Source organism: Triticum urartu, chromosome 7 (genome assembly GCF_003073215.2).
Source record: "Triticum urartu cultivar G1812 chromosome 7, Tu2.1, whole genome shotgun sequence".
In the NCBI taxonomy this organism is placed as follows: Eukaryota; Viridiplantae; Streptophyta; class Magnoliopsida; order Poales; family Poaceae; genus Triticum; species Triticum urartu.
In genome coordinates this window covers 391,907,202-391,929,175 of record NC_053028.1, presented here as the reverse complement: position 1 = coordinate 391,929,175, position 21,974 = coordinate 391,907,202, and positions in this window count along the sequence as shown.

Below are 21,974 nucleotides of genomic sequence, written 5' to 3'. Positions count from 1 at the left end.
TTACTATCTACAAATCTCGAATTATCGCAAAAGGTTTTCGACAAGTTCAAGATGTTGACTGCAATGATATTTTCTCACTCGTAGCGATGCTTAAGTCTGTCCGAATCATGTTAGCAATTGCCACATTTTATGAAAAAATCTGGCAAGTGGATGTCAAAACTGTATTCCTTAATGGATTTCTTAAAGAAGAGTTGTATATGATGTAACAAGAAGTTTTTGTCAATCCTAAAGGTGCTAACAAAGTGTGCAAGCTCTAGCGATCCATCTATGGACTGGTGCAAGCATCTCGGAGTTGGAATATATACTTTGATAAAGTGATCAAAGCATATGGTTTTATACAGACTTGCGGTGAAGCCTGTATTTACAAGAAAGTGAGTGGGAGCACTACAACATTTCTGATAAGTATATGTGAATGACATATTGTTGATCGGAAATAATGTAGAATTTTCTGGAAAGCATAAAGGAGTGTTTGAAAAGAGTTTTTCAAAGAAATACCTCGATGAAGCTACTTACATATTGAGCATCAAGATCAATAGAGATAGATCAAGGCACTTGATATATTTTCAATGAGTACATACCTTGACAAGATTTTGAAGTAGTTCAAAATGGAAAAGTCAAAGGAGTTCTTTCCTGTGTTGCAAGGTGTAAAGTTGCGTAAACACTCAAAACCCAACCACGGCAGAAAATAGAAAGAGAATGAAAAGTCATTCCCTATGCCTCAGTCATAGGTTCTATAAAGTATGCTATGTTGTTTACCAGACCTATTGTGTACCTCACCATAATTTTGGCAAGAGGGTACAATAGTGATCCAGGAGTGGATCACTGGACAGCGTCAATAATATCCTTAGTGGAATAAAGAAATGTTTCTCGGTTATGGAGGTGACAAAGAGTTCATCGTAAAGAGTTACATTTATGAAAGCTTTAACACTGATCTGGATGACTCTAAATCTCGATCTAGATACATATCAAAAGTGGGAGCAATTAGCTAGAGTATCTCTGTGCAAAGCATTGTAGACATAGAAAATTTGCAAAATACATACGGCTCTGAATGTGGCAGACCCGTTGACTAAATTTCTCTCACAAGCAAAACATGATCACTCTTTGGGTGTTAATCACATAGCGATGTGAACTAGATTATTGACTCTAGTAAACCCTTTGGGTATTAGTCACATGGAGATGTGAACTAATCACATAAAGATGTGAATTATTAGTGTTAAATCACATGACGATGTGAACTAGATTATTGACTCTAGTGCAAGTGGGAGACTGAAGGAAATATGCCCTACATGCAATAATAAAGTTATTATTTATATTTCCTTATATCATGATAAATGTTTATTATTCATGCCAGAATTGTATTAACCGGAAACTTAGTACATGTGTGAATACATAGACAAATAGAGTGTCCCCAGTATGCCTCTACTTGACTAGCTCGTTAATCAAAGATGGTTAAGTTTCCTAGTCATGGACATGTGTTGTCATTTGATGAACGGGATCACATCATTAGAGAATGATGTGATGGACGAGACCCATCTGTTAGCTTAGCATAATGATCGTTTAGTTTTATTGCTACTGCTTTCTTCATAACTTATACATGTTCCTCTGACTATGAGATCATGCAACTCCCGAATACCGGAGGAACACCTTGTGTGCCATAAAACGTCACAACGTAACTGGGTGATTATAAAGATGCTCTACAGGTGTCTCCGATGGTGTTTGTTGAGTTGGCATAGATCGAGATTAGGATTTGTCATTCCGTGTATCGGAGAGGTATCTCTGGGCCCTCTCGGTAATGCACATCACTCTAAGCCTTGCAAGCATTGTGACTAATGAGTTAGTTGCGGGATGATGCATTACGGAACAAGTAAAGAGACTTGCCGGTAACGAGATTGAACTAGGCATGAGGATACCGACGATCGAATCTCGGGCAAGTTACATACCGATGACAAAGGGAACAACGTATATCGTTATGCGGTTTGACCGATAAAGATATTCATAGAATATGTGGGAGCCAATATGAACATCCAGGTTCTGCTGTTGGTTATTGATCGGAGACGTGTCTCGGTCATTTCTACATAGTTCTCGAACCCGTAGAGTCCGCACGCTTAATGTTCGGTGACGATCGGTATTATGAGTTTATGTGTTTTGATGAACCGAAGGTAGTTCGGAGTCCCGGATTTTATCACGGACATGACGAGGAGCCTCAAAATGGTCGAGACGTAAAGATCGATATAATAGAAGCCTATGTTTGGACATCAGAATGGTTCCGTATGAGTTCGGGCATTTTTCAGAGTACCGGGAGGTTACCGGAACCCCCCGGGGAGTATATGGGCCTTATTGGGTTTTAGGGGAAAGAGAGAGGGGCTGCCTAGGGCAGGCCGCGCGCCCCCAAGGCCTAGTCCGAATTGGACTAGGGGGAGGGGCGGCGCCCCCTCCTTCCTTCTCTTCTCTCCTTCCCTTCCTTCTCTCCTACTCCTACTTGGAAAGGGGGGATCCTACTCCCGATGGGAGTAGGACTCCCTAGGGTGCGCCATAGTAGAGGGCCGGCCCTCCCCCTCCTCCACTCCTTTATATATGGGGGAGGGGGGCACCCCATAGACACACAAGTTGATCATTGATCTCTTAGCCGTGTGCGGTGCCCTCCTCCACCATAATCCACCTCGATCATATCGTAGCGGTGCTTAGGCGAAACCCTGTTCTGGTAGCATCATCATCACTGTCATCACGTCGTCGTGCTGACGAAGCTCTCCCTCGACACTCTGCTGGATCATGAGTTCGTGGGACGTTACCGAGCCAAACGTGTGTAGATCGTGGAGGTGACGTACCTTCGGTGCTAGGATCGGTTGATCGTGAAGACGTATGACTAAATCAACCGCATTGTCATAACGCTTCCGCTTACGGTCTATGAGGGTACGTGGACAACACTCTTCCCTCTCGTTGCTATGCATCACCATGATCTTGCGTGTGCGTAGGAATTTTTTTGAAATTACTGTGTTCCCCAACAAATAACACCAAAGCATATTCATATTCATAATATTCAATCCACACAAAGAACTACAAAGAGACCCCAAAGTTTCTAATGGAGAAAAGATAATAAAAACATGCATCAACCCCTATGCATAGATTACCCTAATATCACCGCGGGAATCCGCAAATTGAGTGCCATAATGTATATCAAGTGAATCAATAAGATACCCCATTGTCACCTCAAGTATTCATACCGCAAGACATACGTCATGAGTTCTCAAATCTGAACACTCAATCCGACATGACAAAACTTCAAGGGGTAAAGATCCAGTTCATCACAACAAGAGTATAGAGGGGAGAAACATCATATGGTCCATCTATATTAACAAAGCCCACGATATAGATCACGAGAGAGAGAGAGAGAGAGATTAATCACATAGCTACTGGTACAAACCCTCAGCCCCGAGGGTGGACTACTCCCTCCTCATCGTGGTGGCCGCCGGGATGATGAAGATGGCCACTGGAGATGATTCCCCCGTCCGGCAGGGTGCCGGAACGGGTCTAGATTGGTTTTTGGTGGCTACGGAGCCTTGCGGCGGTGGAACTTCTGATCTAGGTTAACCCCGAAGGGTTACGGAATATTTGGGAATTTATAGTGCAAAGAAGGGGTACGGGAGGCCACTGAGGTGGGCACAACCCACCTAGGCGCGCCAGGGGGGCCTGGCATGCCCTGGTGTGTTGTGCCCCCCTCGGGGCACCCCCAGGTGTTGCTCTGGCCCATCGGGAGTCTTCTGGCCCATAAAAAATCCACAAAAAGCTTCGCGGTGTTGTACTCCATTTGATATTGATTTTATTTGATGTAAAAAACAAGCAAAAAACAGCAACTGGCATTGGGCACTAGGTCAATAGGTTAGTCCCAAAAAATGATATAAAGTTGCTATAAAATGATTGTAAAACATCCAAGAATGATAATATATTGCCATGAATACTTCATAAATTATAGATACGTTGGAGACGTATCAACCTTCAAGATATAGCGATCTTGAGTGGCTGCTCCACCCCTAGTATCTACTCCGTAAGCATGTTTATTTTGACATATAGACATTTCTCTAAGAGAATCTTGTTGAGCTTTAGTAACTTGTTCAAATTGAGTTTGAAGGGTGGAGAAGTGTTCACATAAACCTTTAACATTATTAGCAGTTATTTTCAACACATCATGCAAATGTTTAATGATACATGCATTTTGTTGTAAATGATCATGTAATTACATATCAAAGTGATGTTGTTTAATATAAAATTATCAAACTCTTCTAAACATAAACTAGGAGATTTATCATATCTAATGTCACCTATGAAATTTATAGAGATAATGTACCTTAATTACCTTACTAGTAGTGATTGGATCACATAATTCTTCAATAGGAGGTAAGTTCTTAACATCTTTGGCTTTAATACCTTTCTATTTCATAGATTTCTTGGTCTATTGCATATCTTCTGGACTAAGAAATAGAATACCCATATTTCTTGGAGTTGGTTTAGGTGGAGGTATAGGAATAGTCCAATCATCTAACTTTTCATCATATTGGCTAGTAGTTCTTCAGCCTGCTCAACCATCATTTCGCTGAAAACGAACAAGCACAAATATCTAGGTATGCCCTAGCATCAGTGGTTAGTCCATTATAAAAGATATCAAGTAGTTCATTTTTATTCATATTGTGCTCTGGATAGGCTCTAAGCAATTCACAAACCCCCCAAGCTTCAGGGAGATGCGCTTCCTCAAGTTGGTTGTAGTTATAAATATGCTGCAAAGCAGCTTGTCTCATATGTGTAGGAAAATATTTTTCTTAAAAACATTAATTAGATCACGAGGGCTGTTTATGCTACCAGGTGCAAGATTGTTGAACCAAACTTTAGCATCATATTTTAGGGACAAAAGGAAACAACTTGAGTATATAATATTATTCAATCTTCACCTCTTTAGCAAACAAAAAAGCTACAACACCTAGCTTAGTCATCTGTTCAACAACTTATTCAGTTTTATAACCATGAAAAGGATTTGTTTATACCAAAGTAATAAGCGAGGGATTAGTAGAGAATTCATAATGTTTATCATTAATGTAAATAGGTGAGGTAACTTGGGATCAGGAGTAATCATATCTTTCATTGCTCTTTTCTTAACTAATTCAATCAAACCAACAATATCTCCTTCGATGTTATAAGACATAAACTCTCTAATAATAACTTCACCAAACTCAATAGGTGTAGTTGGGAAATTAAGAGGTATTCTTTCAATAGGTGAAGTAGGTGTAACAAGTGATGCATCAAAAAAGTAGCAGTTTCAAGTTCTTTAGCTATAGCAATTTGACTATCCAATTTTTTCATCAAGTGGGACAGTTTCATTAAGCACAGTAAAAGTATCATCATAATCATTATCAAAAGCAAAATCATACTCTACAATAAGTGACATAACAATGTGTGAAGTATGTGAATGTAATGGTGATTGTGGTGGTTCTGGTGTCATAAGTTCACTCAAAATAGTAGGTGGATCAAGAGTAGAGATAGTGGGTATGTATGTACCTTGGCTTGTCTTGGAAGGAATGATTTTTGGTTTGAGATATTTTATTTTTCCCATAGTGAATGATAAATTGTAGCAAACAAATAACTACCAAGTGAACTTAATAAATAGAGCTATGCTCCCCATCAACAGCGCTAGAAAATAGTCTTGATGACCCACAAGTGTAGGGGCTCATAACAGTCTTCAAGGGAAGTATTTCAACCCAAATTTATTGATTCGACACAAGGGGGCCAAGGAATAACTGTAAGTCTTAGAAGTTGAGTTGCCAATTAAACCACACCAAGACAGATAACTTGTTTGGCAAAATTTATTAGTAGCAAAGTGATATGGTAGCAGTAGCAGTGAAACAACAGTAGTAACAGTATTACAATAAAGTAAAAGATTGCAGCAGAAGTAATTGTAACGAGAGCAACAATGATGTAAAGGGTAGGCATGGAAGTAGATAATGACTGTTACATGATAAGATCCCATATGCAATAGTCATAACATAGAGCGATAAAAAACTAGCTCCAATTCATCAATCATATGTAGACATGTATTTCGTATGTAGTTGTATGTGCTTGCGGTAAGAATTTGCACAACATCTTTTGTCCTACCCTCCCATTTCAGTGGGATCCTAATGGAAATTAAGGGTAATTAAGGTGATCCTTTTAATAAGAACTGGATCAAAGCATTAACAATCAATGAATATACGTAATCCTCAAGGTAAAGTCATCCCCTTTGATATCCCAATTATCGTCACCATGCGGTCTCCAGTTCAGAACATTAATAGGTGCATACAACTTGCAGGTAATATGTAGAACACAACTATATTAATGAAAACATAAATGGTCCAGATCTAAAATTATGGCACTCGAGCATTAAGAGCATCTCCAGCCGTTGGCCCCCCAGGGGGCACGTAAAATCGCCGCCTGGGGGCGAACCGGCGATAAACCGCGTTTGGGGGCGTGATGCTCCCCAGTCGCCGCCCCCATGTCGCGTTTTGGTTTTTTTAAAAACAAAATCCGGCCCCACATTGCACAAACAAGGTGCAAATTTAACCAAACTTCGGTGAGTTCATCAAATATTTTACAAAAAAAGAAAAAAAAAGACACTACTAGACCCGCAGTCGCCCTCGCCGTTCCTCGCCACCCGCCGCCCTGAAGCGCTACATGCCTAGGAGCTTGTAGAACTGCGTGTAGTCTCCGCCGCCGCCGTCGTCGTCGCCTCCTCCGCCGCCGCCGTCCCTGCTGCTCCCCTGCCCAGGGTCGTCGACACGCGGCGGGTTGGGCGGTCCGGGGGCATCCTCATCGTCGTCGCTGTCAAGGATCACCATGCTGTTCTCATCCTCGCGCCCACGCTGGCGGGCGTTTATCTCCTGCAGGGCTCGGCGCTGCCGGACCATCTCGTCGCGGAGGTAGTCGTCTCGCGCCCACTTTAGGGCGGCCTCGTCGGAGAAGCCGGACCGGGCTATGGCCTCGTACTCCGCAGGGAGGCCAGACTCCACCTTCGGCCTGACGAGCCAGGCAGAGGTGGGGGAGGACTCGGTGATGCGGACGCCGCAGTTGTGGGTGCGCCGGCTGATCGACGCGTCCTGGGGCTCCGGCTTGATGGGGAGGAGGGAGGGAGACCCAGAAAAGCGGCCGGAAGAGGAGGAGGACGCAGGGTCCATGCGGGCGTCCAGGAGCTCCCACGCCGATGGGAGAAGGTGGGGGAGCGGGGTACTCCAGCCTCGGCGTATTGCCGCCCTCGATGTACTCGAGGACGGCCTCTAGTGTGCGGCCGAGCACGCCCCACCATCGGCGGCGGCCGTCGGCTTTGTGCTTCTCGGAGGGCACGATGCTGTTGGTGGCCTCGAATTGCTCGGCGTGGCGACGACGGAAGTACAGCTCCCATAGCGTGCTGTCGGGGGCGTACCTCGGCCCTTCTCTCGCCGCCTGCGGCAAAGAGGAATGGATACGAGCAATCTCCGAACGCCTGGCTGCCCCGGTGGGTGGCGGTGGCATCGAGACCCTGCTGGCGCTTATCCTCCACGCCTCGGGAACCCGCATGTTCGGCGGGACCGGGTACTCGGCCTCATAGAGAAGTCGAGCTTCGTCCTTGCGAAGGTGGCGGCGGCCGAAGCCGTTCTCCGCCGCGCCATCTCCTGGGAAGCGCTCAGCCATTGGGTGAGGCGAGAAGAGAGGAAGGAACGGGGGCGTCGGCGGTGGAGAGAGAGGTCTGTGCGTGGCTCACCGGTGCGGGAGGGGGCGGCTGATACGTCTCCGTCGTATCTATAATTTTTGATTGTTCCATGCCAATATTCTAAAACTTTCATATACTTTTGGCAACTTTTTATACTATTTTTGGGACTAACATATTGATCCAGTGCCCAGTGCTAGTTCCTATTTGTTGCATGTTTTTTGTTTCGCAGAATATCCATATCAAACGGAGTCCAAACGGAATAAAAACTGACGGAGATTTTTGGGAAGAAAAATCCACGCGAGACGATGCTCGAGGGGCCCACGAGGCAGGGGGCGTGCCCCGGACCCTCGTGGCCACCCCGTAAGGCGGTTGATGCCCTTATTTCGCTGCAAGAAAGCTAATATCCGGATAGAGATCATGTTAAAATTTCAGCCCAATCGGAGTTACGGATCTCTGGGAATATATAAAATGGTGAAGGGGTAGAATCTGAGAACGCAGAAACGGAGAAAGACAGGGAGAGATCCAATCTCGGAGGGGCTCTCGCCCCTCCCGTGCCATGGAGGCCATGGACCAGAGGGGAAACCCTTCTCCCATCTAGGGAGGAGCTCAAGGAAGAATAAGAAGGAGGGGGGCTCTCTCCCCCTCGCTTCCAGTGGCACCAGAGTGCCACCGGGGGCCATCATCATCACCGCAATCTTCACCAACAACTTCACCGCCATCATCACCAACTCTTCCCCCCTCTATGCAGTGGTGTAACCTCTCTCTTACCCGCTGTAATCTCTACTCAAACATGGTGCTCAACGCTATATATTATTTCCCAATGATGTATGGCTATCCTATGATGTTTGAGTAGATCCATTTTGTCCTATGGGCTATTTGATCATCAAGATTGGTTTGAGTTTCATGTTTTATTATTGGTGTTGTCCTATGGTGCTCTCCGTGTCGCACAAGCGTGAGGGATCCCCGCTGTAGGGTGTTGCAATACGTTCATGATTCGCTTATAGTGGGTTGCGTGAGTGACTGAAACACAAACCCGAGTAAGGGGGTTGTTGCGTATGGGATAAAGAGGACTTGATGCTTTAATGCTATGGTTGGGCTTTACCTTAATAATCTTTAGTGGTTGCGGATGTTTGCTAGAGTTCCAATCATAAGTGCATATGATCCAAGTAGAGAAAGTATGTTAGCTTATGCCTCTCCCTCCAATAAAATTGCAATAATGATTACCGGTCTAGTTATCGATTGCCTAGGGACAAATAACTTTCTCGTAACAAAAAGCTCTTTACTAAAACTAACTTAGTTGTTTATTTATCTAAACAGCCCCTACTCTTTATTTACGCTCTCTTTATATTCTTGCAAACCTATCCAAAAACACCTACAAAGTACTTCTAGTTTCATACTTGTTCCAGGTAAAGCGAACGTCAAGCATGCGTAGAGTTGTATCGGTGGTCAATAGAACTTGAGGGAATATTTGTTCTACCTTTAGCTCCTCGTTGGGTTCGACACTTTTACTTATCGAAAACTGTTGTGATCCCCTATACTTGTGGGTTATCAGCGGCTTATATAGGCGGCGCTCGCGTGGCCGCCGTGTGTACGCGTGGCAGGCGAGGGACGTGCGTCCCCCCGCCTTCACTGTGCCGCCCGTGAGGCATCAATGGAGGCTGACAGGCGCGGCAGCACGCGGCAGCTTTGGCATTGATTCCCCCGCGGGAAACCGAGGCGATGAGGACGATGAAGCGACAGAACAGCCGAGTCGCTGCCAAGGAGGACCCGCCGATTTTCGTGCCAAAAATGATTCGGCTGGCGCCCCCAAGTGCCCCCAGCGCGCCGGGTTTGACATGGGTCCGCCGGCGCTAATTTCGGCCCGAGCCAGCGAAAAAAGGGTCTTTGGGGGCGCGACTGGGCCGATTTTTCAGCGTCGGCGGCCAAAAAATCACCTGGGGGGGCCTTGTTGGGGGCGCGGCTGGAGATGCTCTAAGCGTAGCAAAGTTATAGCAACATCAATCTCAAAACATAGTGGATAGCAGGCATCAAGCACTAACAAATCTGACATCTACTACATAAGAAATCTCATCCAATTCACATCTACCTCCATGGCCTATAGGGGAATTACTCACACATGAGTGGAAGCATCATGAGATTGTTGTTGGAGAAGGGTTGATATGATGACGATTAATTCCCCCTCTCTGGAGCCCAAAACATACTCTATATCGGATCTTTAGAGGAAGAACATAGGTGGCGGCAGATTCGTATCGTGAAAAGCTCCGGGGATTTTTTGTGGGAAATATGGGATTTTATAGCCAAAGTACGTCGGTAGGGGAGTCCCAAGGCCTCAAGACGGCCCCACCACGTGCTCAGGATGGCTTGGGTGGCCAGCTTGTCAGGTGCCCTTATGACACCCCTCTGCTCCATCTTCGCTCCTCAAATCATCTAATTTTCCAATAATTCACAAAAACTACCATCCAATTTGGAGCACTTTGTTTGCACAAAAAAAACACCATGGCAAGTCTACTGAAAACAATGTCAGTCCGGGTTAGTTTCATTCAAATCATGCAAATTAGAGGGCAAAACAATAGTAGAAGATTTTGGAAAAGTATATACATTTGAGACGTATTAGCCAACAACCTGTTTTGACGGGTGAACATGTGGGTACATTGGCACAGCCCTACAGGGATAAATCTATTCGAATACCCGTGTCCAGAGTTATGGATGACTTGGAGATTGATCTTCATTCATAGAGCAACTTTAACCTTAATAGTTAAAACTTTCCACCCTTGATATTGTTAGTTAATAGGGCTTACACAACTTCAACTACCTAATACTTCTTTGTGGATGATGCCAAGGGGAATGCAAAGGCTCTGTGATGTGTGATGATAGGATAGATGTTGATTATGTGTGCGACTTGTCGGGTTGCATTGCACCATGATTAGCATAGATGGTTATTACATGCTCTCTTTACCTATCTCTGATTGATGCAAGTTGTAGCATGTCTCCATAGGTGCTAGTGCTTGCTATCGCAAAATCTCTTACCACCTTTAATACTTGATGAATAAATAGTGTAGGTCTCTGGTGGGTCTTGCGGGTACAACTGAGTACTCACCTTGCTTAATTTAATGTTTCGATGGATTGTCACCAAACCAGCCGGCAGCGATTCAGGAAGCGGGTTTAATGATGGGCGACATTAACTGGTTATCCCACAGATAGCGGTCTAGGTAGGGATATGGATTCCTTTGCTTTTGTTTAAGACTTCTTAAGGAAATTTGTACTCTTACCTATCTAAGGTATACTTGCTTCTATTGTATGAGTTGTGTCTTGGTCGGAAGACTCGTGTTGCATTTATTCGTTAAATATGAATCATTGTTGACAAATGTAATACGTAACGAAAAAAATGATGGCCTGATATAATTCACATATAAGATGACTGGCTAAGCAGGATGGCATTCCAAAATTCACATATATGATGTCTGGCTAAACAAGATGGCGTTGCATAATTAACATAAACGATGAATAAACTAAATAGATGGCATTCACAAAAAGCATGTCTAAACTAAGCAGATGACATATTTGATGTATAAAGTAAGCAATGCAAGGCACCATATGCATGATATAACCAACATCAGCATGCCAAGTTAGAGCGAAGACCTCAGGGGGTAAATAGGAGTGGTCTTCTCCTTCTGAATCCCCCTCAAAACAGATATCTTCCTCTCGATTACAATCCAAAATGGGTGGAGGGGGGCTGCCTTTGTGCCTACCATGGAGCGACGTCTGCATGAAATTTTATTGCCACGCAAGGCTCGTCTCTTTTTCTCTACATGTTCAGTTCCATTGTGTACAATAGCTGACATGCATAGGAATAAAACATAGTGAGATTATGTAAGGAGTGCATGCAGAAATCCAGAGTGATGGTAGAAACCTGTGGATAGACCCAAAACCAATGATAGCAAGCAGATAATGGCTTCAGTTAAAAAATACAGATAATGGTTTCTTTACTGTTTGTATCCCACCCAACATGAAACTCATAGTAGACACCAGATATTAACTAGATAGTAGATAGATACTATTGATTACGGACCCGATATGTACCCCACAACCATTTAAAACCTCAATTTTGACCATTAGTTTGGAGCTGAATCAGAGTCTAATCGGTGAACAAGATGATAGAGTAGCATGTAGTATTAAGCGATGCATAACGTAAGTAGACACGAAAGAGTGCGACCTCTCTCGCGGACCCGTGTAGTCCTCGAGGTCATCTACTCGGTTGATGATGGTAATGCAGTTGTCATGGCTGCCGACAGCGGGGAAGAAGATCCAAGACAATGAAAGACAGTCTGGAGGCCGGATCCTTGCTGTGCTGGACCCTTCTATTATTGGAGCAACTGAGCTGGGGTGGACGACGGCGCAGCAGGAGCGGGACAAACCACACAAGGTTTTCTTTGACAACTATGTGTAAGAGAAGTAATTTCGTAAGGGCTCATTTGAATTGGAGGATTCTAACAATGCATGGATAGGAAATACACGGTAATAGAATAGGAATGCACGTGCGAAACAGAGAATTTAAAAACACGGAATTTCTGCCAATCTAGGTGTTCGGTTCACAAGAATTGGAAGACCACAAGATGCAAAGAAGCATGGTGAGATTAAGTCAAACCACAAGAAAATGTACGGTTATAATGCTATTATGCTACTGTCTCTCAGTCTTGTGCTTCATGAATAGGAATTTGAAAAGAGGACAAGTGGATATTAAAATTCCTACGGTTTTTCTTTCAAGGAGACACTAAAGGAACAAATCCTACAGTTTTTCCTTGTTCCATTCCTTTGAATCAAATGCATGAATAGTAGTACCATAGGAAACTTTCCAATTCCTATGTTTTTCCTTCACTTTTCCTTTCAAGCACTAGAAATTCTAGTAGGCAGGCTTGAGCAAAGAAAAGCCTACACTCAAAAAATGTTTTTGTGCTACTTCTACTACTTTGGACCCAGGCCACTGCCCTACTAGCTCAACTCCCAGGCCCATTGACAAATGCACAACTCAAATGCGTAGAGATAAATAATGATGGCGTTCAAGAGAGTCCATCACGGATAGCTAAGTTGCCTGGTACCTCACTACTTGTCTTATAGTAGGAGAAACTAATCATATCTCACATTACTACGTCTGCTCAGTGGACAATATATATAACATGTAGAGTAAAAAAATAGATGCAACAAGTGTACAACCTCTTTGGCAAAGCCATGTCGATCTCAGCGTGATTGGGTTGGTCGGTGAGGATGATCTGACTGACTTGGCTGTCGGAGGAGGGGAAAAAGATCTTAGGCATCTTGAGATGGAGCCCGGGGTACTGCTCCGCTGTGATGGAGGGTTTCATCGTTGGAGCAGCTCCGGTGAGTTGTACGACCCCGATGCTGAAGCAGGACAAGAGAGGCAACATTAACCTGAGTGGAATTCTAATAGCATCTTCAATAGGTGACGTAAAATACATAACCACAAAGTGCTAGATGTAAAATACATCAGCCGCTCATCTCTAAATTTAACTGTCGAAACTGAATTTAACTGTTAAAACTGAATTTTGCTGTCGAAACTAAATTTTACTGTCTAAACTGAATGCACTAGTAGCAAAAAAGCAGTAGCAGCAGCAGTGCGAGAGCCGGGGCAGCGGGTCATGTAGCAGTTCATCTTCAACCTCCACCCCCCTGAGCCGCCAGCCACCATCGGCCAAACCACCGCCCACGGCCGGCGGTGCGCCGCACCGCCCGCCGCGTAACCACTCCCCACCGCCGGTCTGCCGCCGCCCCGGCCATCCCTCTAGCCCCCCCGTGCCGAGCTTTTTCTTCGGCAATCCCCATGCCACCGCCCCCAGCCTGAACCCTAAGATAGATAGTGGGGTACCTCTTGGCGAGTCCCCCTCCCCGTTGCGGCTGGTTCTTCCTTAACTCCGGTGAGCCCCCTCACCTCCTAAAAATCGACTGACCCAAAAGTCGATTCAGTTGACTGAAGTGTAGCCAAATTGGAGTAGCATCGCAAGCAAGAGCAAGAGCGAGAGCAGCAGCGCGAGCAAGAGCAAGAGCAGACCAGGCAGGGGACCGAGAGCAAGAGCAGAGCAGCAGCACGAGTGAGAGCTAAAGCAGTAGCAGCTCCTACTGATGTGGACGTCGCCGGCGAAGGAGCGACACTGTGGAGGAAGTGGCCGGCGACGCCGCCGTGGATGGAGCCGCGCCATGTCGGCTCGGGACCGAGCACCGACAGCACCGTGAGATTGAATCAAGAAGAAAATGCTGCGATTAGTGTACAACCTCTTTGGTGGCGCCGATTAGGCCTTAGCTTCATCCGAGGAAACGGTGATGATGCTGCTCTTCCGGTGGTGCAGGTGAAGACGGCGGTGTGGGAATGGAGGTAGCGCGAAAGACGAGGGGAATGTCGGGGCAGCTCCTTGGAGGTGGAGGACGGGGTGGCTGAACCGGTGGGATGACGAGATCGATGATGGATCCTCATCTGGTATGGTGGACGAGGGACGTCGAGGTGTTGCTGTGGACGACGTCGTCAGGGAAGAGGCTCCGGCTGGGTGGCGGACGGAGGAGGGTGTGGGGCTTCACGGGTTTTCGCGGCCTCGGTGTACGAATGGGTGGGCGGATGGGATGGGAGTGGGGAACCATGGCTTAGGGACGAGCTTGTCCAAAATGTGGGGTAAGTTACGAAAGTACCCCCACCGATTTGAGGTAGGCGGTTCTTTCGGTTCAGGGGTATCACGGGCATTTCGCGTGTCGGGATTTCGCAGGAGGTGGGAGTTTTCACGCGTGTTGTAATTTTGGGATAGCAAGGCGCGGGTTGAGATGGAGGGAGTTTTCGGAGCACAACGAGACAAAGATATATCTTAAATATTTTGGGGTAACAAGGCGCGGGTTGAAATTTCCGGACAAGCCTAACATGTACTGTACCAAATCAATTCACACTTCCGTCGACGAAAAAACAAAAAGAAATCAATTCGCACCACACAAGTGAGTCTAGTCCCGTGTACTATACCAAATCAATTCGCACTACAAATGCCATTCAAAACTTTGAATTCATGTCATGTTCAATTAAAATATTTCACTACGTGCATAATGCATGCAACCTGCTACTCAAATGAACGTTTTAGTTCATTCCAAACATATATACTACCGCTTCAATACGAACTAAATTTGAATTCATTTCTCTATTTGAATAAGATCTACAATAATGATTATTGTGAAGTCAAACCATTTGAATTTGTTTCTCTATTTTAATAACATCTACAATCATCATTATTGTCAAGTTAAACCATCATTTGTGTATTATCTTCACAGCACGCCACATGATTACTGTCGAGTTAGATATGAACTATGTGTACTATATGAACTCGAACTCGATGTTTTGAATCCACTTTATGTTGATTTCAAATCACAGTGCATTTCAAGCTCTAGCTAGATCTTCATAATCTAAACCATGTCTCATATGTATAATGTGTTTATCACATAATGTATGGTGCAAACGCCACACATTATCACAAATTCAAATAAAATGTACATTTGAATGATGGTTTAACTTGACAATAATGATGATTGTAGATGTCAAGTTAAACTTGACAATAATGATGATTGTACAGTTTAGATTGTTCGATATATAGTATTGTTTAGATTGTTCGATATTTAGTTGTAAGCTGCAAACGCCACACATTATCACAAATTCAAATAAAATGTGAGATGGTTCGATGTATAGTATGGTTTAGATTGTTCGACATTTAGCCGTGAGTTGCAAACGCCATGCATTATCACATCATGGTATAACATGTGCAAAACCACAACACGTGTATCACCACTATATTCATGCATGGATGTGTTTATAACACTATGATCTCACATTCAAATATATGAATCCACTTTTCATATCAAATTATGATCTTTGTTAGCCTCTTACACCCACACAATCCTCTAACCTTTGTAGCTAGCACTAACTTTCTCTCGTGCATACACACACCCTCCTCGCCCTACCCCTCCCTCAACATTCTATCCATCACGCACATTCATTTTTTTCTTTAGGTCGTTCTCCCACAGTCTCCACAACTCCTTTCCGACACACATTGATCGATAAACCTCTCTAGTGATGTCTGCCTACAACATACACACGCACCTTCCATCTCCTCCTTTCTGTGTCCATGCCTCATGTCTCTCATACGGTCCCACACACGTGTAAACTCTCGCCCCTCTTTTCATCGATCTCACAATCGCACACTCCTCCCCCTATCTAGCTAGTAGCTCGGCCTCTCGCACCACCTCCTAGCTCCATTCTCTTTGTCTATCCGTCTCACTAGGCCTTATTTGCCTCTAACAAATGGATGTACACCGACCGATCTCCCGCTATACATATAGCTAGCTAGGTCCTTATAACTCGTTTTTCCCCACGCATCGATCGATCTACCTCATTAATTATGTCTCTCCATTCCTCCAATAAACAACAATTGATCTACCGATCTAGTTAGGTTTTCTTACCAAACACATGGTTCCCCTTCATCATCCATGCATGTGTCCCGACACATCTATCACGCACAGGCACACATAGAAACACATCCCCACTCTTATTGATAATATTGCAGTTCTACCCTCAGTTTGTCTAGTAGGCCTCTCCCACCATCTTCGAGAAGCAACTCCATCATCCATCAAGCACTCTACCCCTCTCCCTCCCTCCCTCTCTCTCCTCTCCTCTCTCTATCTATCTATCTATCTCTCTCTCTCTCTCTCTCTCTCTCTGTCTCTCTCTGTCCCAACCTATTTCCCGTCCTTCAGTTATGTATGGATGTCGATCGATCTCCCTCAAGACATAGTTGGGTCTCTCCTTCTCAACACATATACGAGTCGTTTGACCTCTCTATTTAGGCCTATGTATCTCCCCTCCCCCCCCCACACACACTAATACATCGAGCGCTCTAGTCATGTCTCCTTGCCAAACACAAACTTGCCCTGTGCCATTTGACATTCCGGTAGGTCAGTCGCCCTATATCTTTGACTTGCACACACACAATTTCGATGGCTCTCTTCATCAATCTCGCACCCACCTACTTGATCCTCTCTTCGACTCTATCTATATCAATGACCCCTCCCTCTCTTCTCATGGATCACCCCCTCTATATATGATATAGATAGGCCTCTATTTCACACACATTGCATGTGTCGAATTTTTGTTTGAGATGTCATCGACACATATTCCCACAAATACATTCACGAAATCACCCCAACAAAAAACACTCATGAACGCACACGCCATCTGTCTTTGTATCTGTCTCACACACACCCACGTAGGTGGGGGACGTGCACGAAGAGAAGAGGTGCATGCACGGCGCACGTACTCCCGTCTCTTTCCCAACCACACCCGCGCGGGTACACGGTGGAGCTCATTTCTGTACGAAAAAGGCAGCCCACGTGGTAATTTGACACGTGTACTGGTTGTCCACTTGATGGAGGATCGTCTACCACGGGTGAACAAACAAATTGCGACTTGATGCGTTATGTTAAAAAAGAGGCAAACCATGTGGGGCCTACCTTAGAGGCAAGCCTCTATACACTCGAGATTCTCTGTACGTATTACTTTTGATGTGTCCCATCAACTCGCAGAACGAGGAGAAGCTTGCTTAGTACACTGTCTCCCCCGCCCACGGGCATGGTGGCTCGCAGGACGAGGTGAAGCTTGCTTACAATGCCTTATGCCCGCTCCCTCGCCCACGCGCGCGGTGGCTCACAGGACGAGGAGAAAATTTTACTACTCCCCCCGTTTACTCCTCGTCCCTACCTTGGTTAGAGCAATTATCATATTGTTTGGAATATATGTCCTTTAGTAGATTTCAATATGAACTACTCCACTAGTACATACTCCAAACACTGATGTATATAGACATATTTTAGAGTGTAGATTCACTCATTTGCTCCATATGTAGTCCATATTGAAACAGACGTAATAGTACGCATTCTCCCTCGCCCCTCAACCCTCGCCCACATGGTGGACGTGCAGCAATTCATTAGGTCTCATATAGCCAGAACAATATATAATGCAGTACCATTATTGCTTGACTTCCCGAAGCGGTAAAGAGCCAATCACAAGGTTAATATTTTGGAGATGCCAAGCGCAAGGTTTATAGGAGAACGAGTAGTAGTAGTACTAGTACTACGTACTAGTGGTACGCACTGTACGAGGAAGAAGGTAACAAGATGTATGTTTTGCGTGACAGTCTCTTCTTAGAGGACGTGCTAGACCTAGTGGACCTCATTGTTGCAATGGGACTACTCCCTATCATAGATGGCACGATTCAGAGTGGTGGGCTGTGGGCATAATTCGGAGCTGCTTAGTCTTAAAACCCATGAAGAAGTCCCATCGAAAGGAATAGCCATCCTCTACACGTGCTCCTATGTAAAATGAGTAAATGAGACAAAAAGAGTAAGAGACAAAGTAAAAAAATCACCAGCCTTAGATCCAGCCCTATTGTATCAGTGAATGATATTTCTACGTCGTGATTGACATGGCTATGTTATTAACCATGCTACCGAGGTAGAAGCGAATTTTTATTTATTCGCGGAGGTAGTAGCGGATGGATATTCAACCACGAGTGAAATGATGTCTACTTCCTCGGTCAAACATAGAGAAAGGTGGGCCTCGTGATTTCATGGCTTATTAGTCATTATTACTGCCTATACTCTTTGTCCATATATAACAACCACGTGGTAGTAAAGTAGTGGGACTATACTTTTAATAACCATGCTCGTAGAGAAGAGGTGCATGCACCCACGCACGTAGTGTACTAGTAGTAGCACTCTTTGCATCTTTAGCGTCTTCCCCAACCACACACGTGACACGGTGGAGCTCATTTCTGTAAGATGATGCAGCCCACGTGATAATTTGACGCGTCTAGTAGTAGTTACTCACTTATAAATAATGGCGGGTCAGGAACCACACATGAATGGTGCCGCATCATTTATAAATAAAGTTTTTTTCTTCAGTGGCACGTACGCAATATAAATAGGTTCATATGGAGAGAAAAGGAAAACGCTCCACTATATACATAGCCGGGACGAGCCTACACGGTTGCTTGCTAGGGTTGCTCTCTTCACACTCTCTCTCACAAAACGACCGTGGCCACATCTCTAACATCCGGGCGGATCACGTCCGCTGGGGGAAGGGGTGGATGCTTAGTGTAGATGCGGTCACCGTCGCCGACGGCAAAAACCCACTATCGGCACATCCTGATCAGGGGTCCCCGCCGTTCTCTCTCACAAAGCCGGTGAGGTTGCCTTCGTCCCTTGCTCTCACTGCCGCGACATGGGCAGATGCCGCCTCCCGCCGCCCTCCTCTAGGTTGAGCTACGTCCCGACATCCCTCAGGTACAACTTCCTTTACAGCTGGCTTGCACCACTGGTCCAGTTGCCCACATCACTCAATGTGGATATTTCTCTACTTCTTTGCCCCGCACATACCTCTACTGGCTTCTACGTACTGTATTTGTGATGAGTTTCTGTCTCATCAACTAGTCCCAGTAATCTTATTCTAATCATGCTTCTTCAATTTCTTTGCCAGAGGGATGCTCATCTCGATTTTAGTGAAACTACACAAAATGATCCGCTGGTCAAAGGGTTGCAAACTTCATTTCTTAGGAAGCTCCAACGTTGCCAGCAAAATAAAGCCTGGTTAGGGTTTACGGTTGTTGGGCTAGAGACTACATGGATCATTTTTTTCTTTAGTTGTATCTGTTCCAAAATAAGTGTCAACTTTAGTAGTAGTACAACTTTGTACTAAAGTTTGCATAAAGTTGAGACACTTATTTTGGAACGGAGGGAGTACATATTGTCTAGTCAATCATTGAGATGCAATAGCATGCATGCTAGTCTCCTTTGTATTTGCTGAAATTTTGCAACAGGCAACCTTGGACGCAAGATACATGAAACAGAAGCTGGAAGCTTCATAGCATTGTACAAATTTATCTTGCTCAGAAATTACACTACATACTATACTAGTACTATGTAAAGAGTTAGGTGTCGCACGGTGTCTAGAAAATATGGTGATAGTGTGAGATGGGCCATGTAATCACTGAGCCTGCGTGTTTTCACTGCTTTTGCACTCCTCTACTGTAAGAATGGAGAAAATTGTAATCTAGTAGTATCTCCTTTCACTGAAAGCATGGGACATCCAGCAGTCATACCAACTCAGTAATAATGACCAATGAGCTGTCAAATCACATAGACGCAGCAGTAAGTTGGGCAGACGAAGCAACCATCACTCTTGAATCCGCTTCTCCCTTCAACGCATGCGCCAGTGAGAGGTCGCGTCCGCTCTGCCCGGGCATGAATGCGGCACCGATTCTTTGGAGTGGCGCTGACCGTTTCGGGCCGGAAGCGTGCACGGGCGATGGAGGGGCTTTGGGCGGGCCAGGCTGGTCAGGAGCAGGCGTGGCAGCTGTCCGCCTGTCCCGACTGGACGCCCGAAAACGAGAGGATGCACCGACTCTCGCGGCTAAATCGTACACTACACAACATATCTCTGTAGGAGTAGGTCAATGTGTCTCTCTCTAACACACACATGCTGTTAAACACACATACACACACACGCACACGAACACACAGGTTCATAGGATAGGAATATCCTGCAAGTGTGAAGCCACAGGAAGTGAGATACAAATGGAGTACGTACAAGAAGAGAAGAGTTGATGAATATTCCATCAAACCTGGACCGAGGAGTAGTACTCCCTCCGTCTAGGTGTTAATTCATCTTACGAAAATCAGATATTCGCAAAATGTTTAGGCGTCGTCCATTAACTTCGCATCTCAATCCCCTCCTAGCCTCGTTGCGAGCGAGAATTGTTACTTAGGGAGCGTTTGGATCCTTAGCAAGAACAGTTTATAGCCTAGCCAGGCAAGGTTAGGCGTTTGGAACTGTTAAAATATGTTAGCTTTTGTGGGGCAGCTAGCTTGGGTGGGCTAGAAAAACCTTGCTAGCTCAGGAGAGCCAGATCGGCTCGCTTCCGACGGAAAACTTCATGCACGGGAAAATGGGCGACCCACTCATGACAACGATTTTCTCGGGGCAAGGCTAGTAAGAAAAAGAACTAAACCGTTTGACCAGGCAAGGTTGGCAAAGTGAAAGCTGGCTAGTTGGGCTAGCCATAGTGGGAGTAACTTAGGTACTAGTAACATAGCACATTCCAGGAAAAATTGCTTATGTGGCATGGAGTTAATGAGGAAAGAGATGCTTGTGGTAACATAATATGTTACTGTAACATAACACACCCTGAGGTAAAATGAGCCTATATCTCAATTAATGAAGACTTTCATGTTACCATCCATATGTTACTACCCACTATGAAGGTAGTAACATAGACTAGTAACATGCCCACTATTACCAGTCTAAGCAATGTAAGAAAACGCTCCTTACTCTGCCTTGTTATCTCCCCCGAAAACCCAATGCATGGAGCACAACTATGCGTTGATCAGTCAAGAAACCAAAGTCGGCCTGCATGGTAGCTAAAACGGCATCTCTTAGTTGTTGTGATTAATTGTTGCGTTTAGAGACAGAAATCAGGGCTTTGATTGGAGGAAGGACTGGTCAAGTTTCTCCTCCTCCAATCTGCTTGCACCTTGGTCCCGCTGCACCTTCTAACGTGACTTAGGGCATCCACAATGTTGTTTTTTCTCGTCCCTAACGCCGCCTATAGTTCTTTTGCACCGTCGCCATACATTGTGCGCACAACCTCTTGGCAAAAAATGCCTAGCAATTCCTCCAAGGGAAGAGGCGGCCTCCAAGCCTCTCACCTAATTAAAATATTATCTTTACCCCACTTGTCATTCACTAGTTTGTAGCAGTGCACATCATTGAATAGGAGAAAGTACATGCTTTGGCGGTATATTATATTTGAACCTGGGGTCCACTTAGATACAATGTGCAGTCGCTATTCATTACACACTTTTCAGCTGAAATTAGAGGTTGGACGAGGGGCCCACCTTAGAGGCAGCGTTGCCTCCAAACATTGTGGATGCTCTTACACCTAGACGGAGGGAGTAGTACGAGATATGGTGGCACACTGACTTAGGTCGAATACAAGTGCCCAAAATTATTGGAAGAGAGCAAAGTGTACAAACTAAATAATTAAAAGAGTAAAATGCACTGTTCGTCACTGAACTTATCGTATAAGTTCACTCTGGTCACCGTACTCAAGAATACGGTCGATACGGTCACTATATACGTGATGAGGTGATTATACGGTCACTTCGAGATCGCATAGCTCCG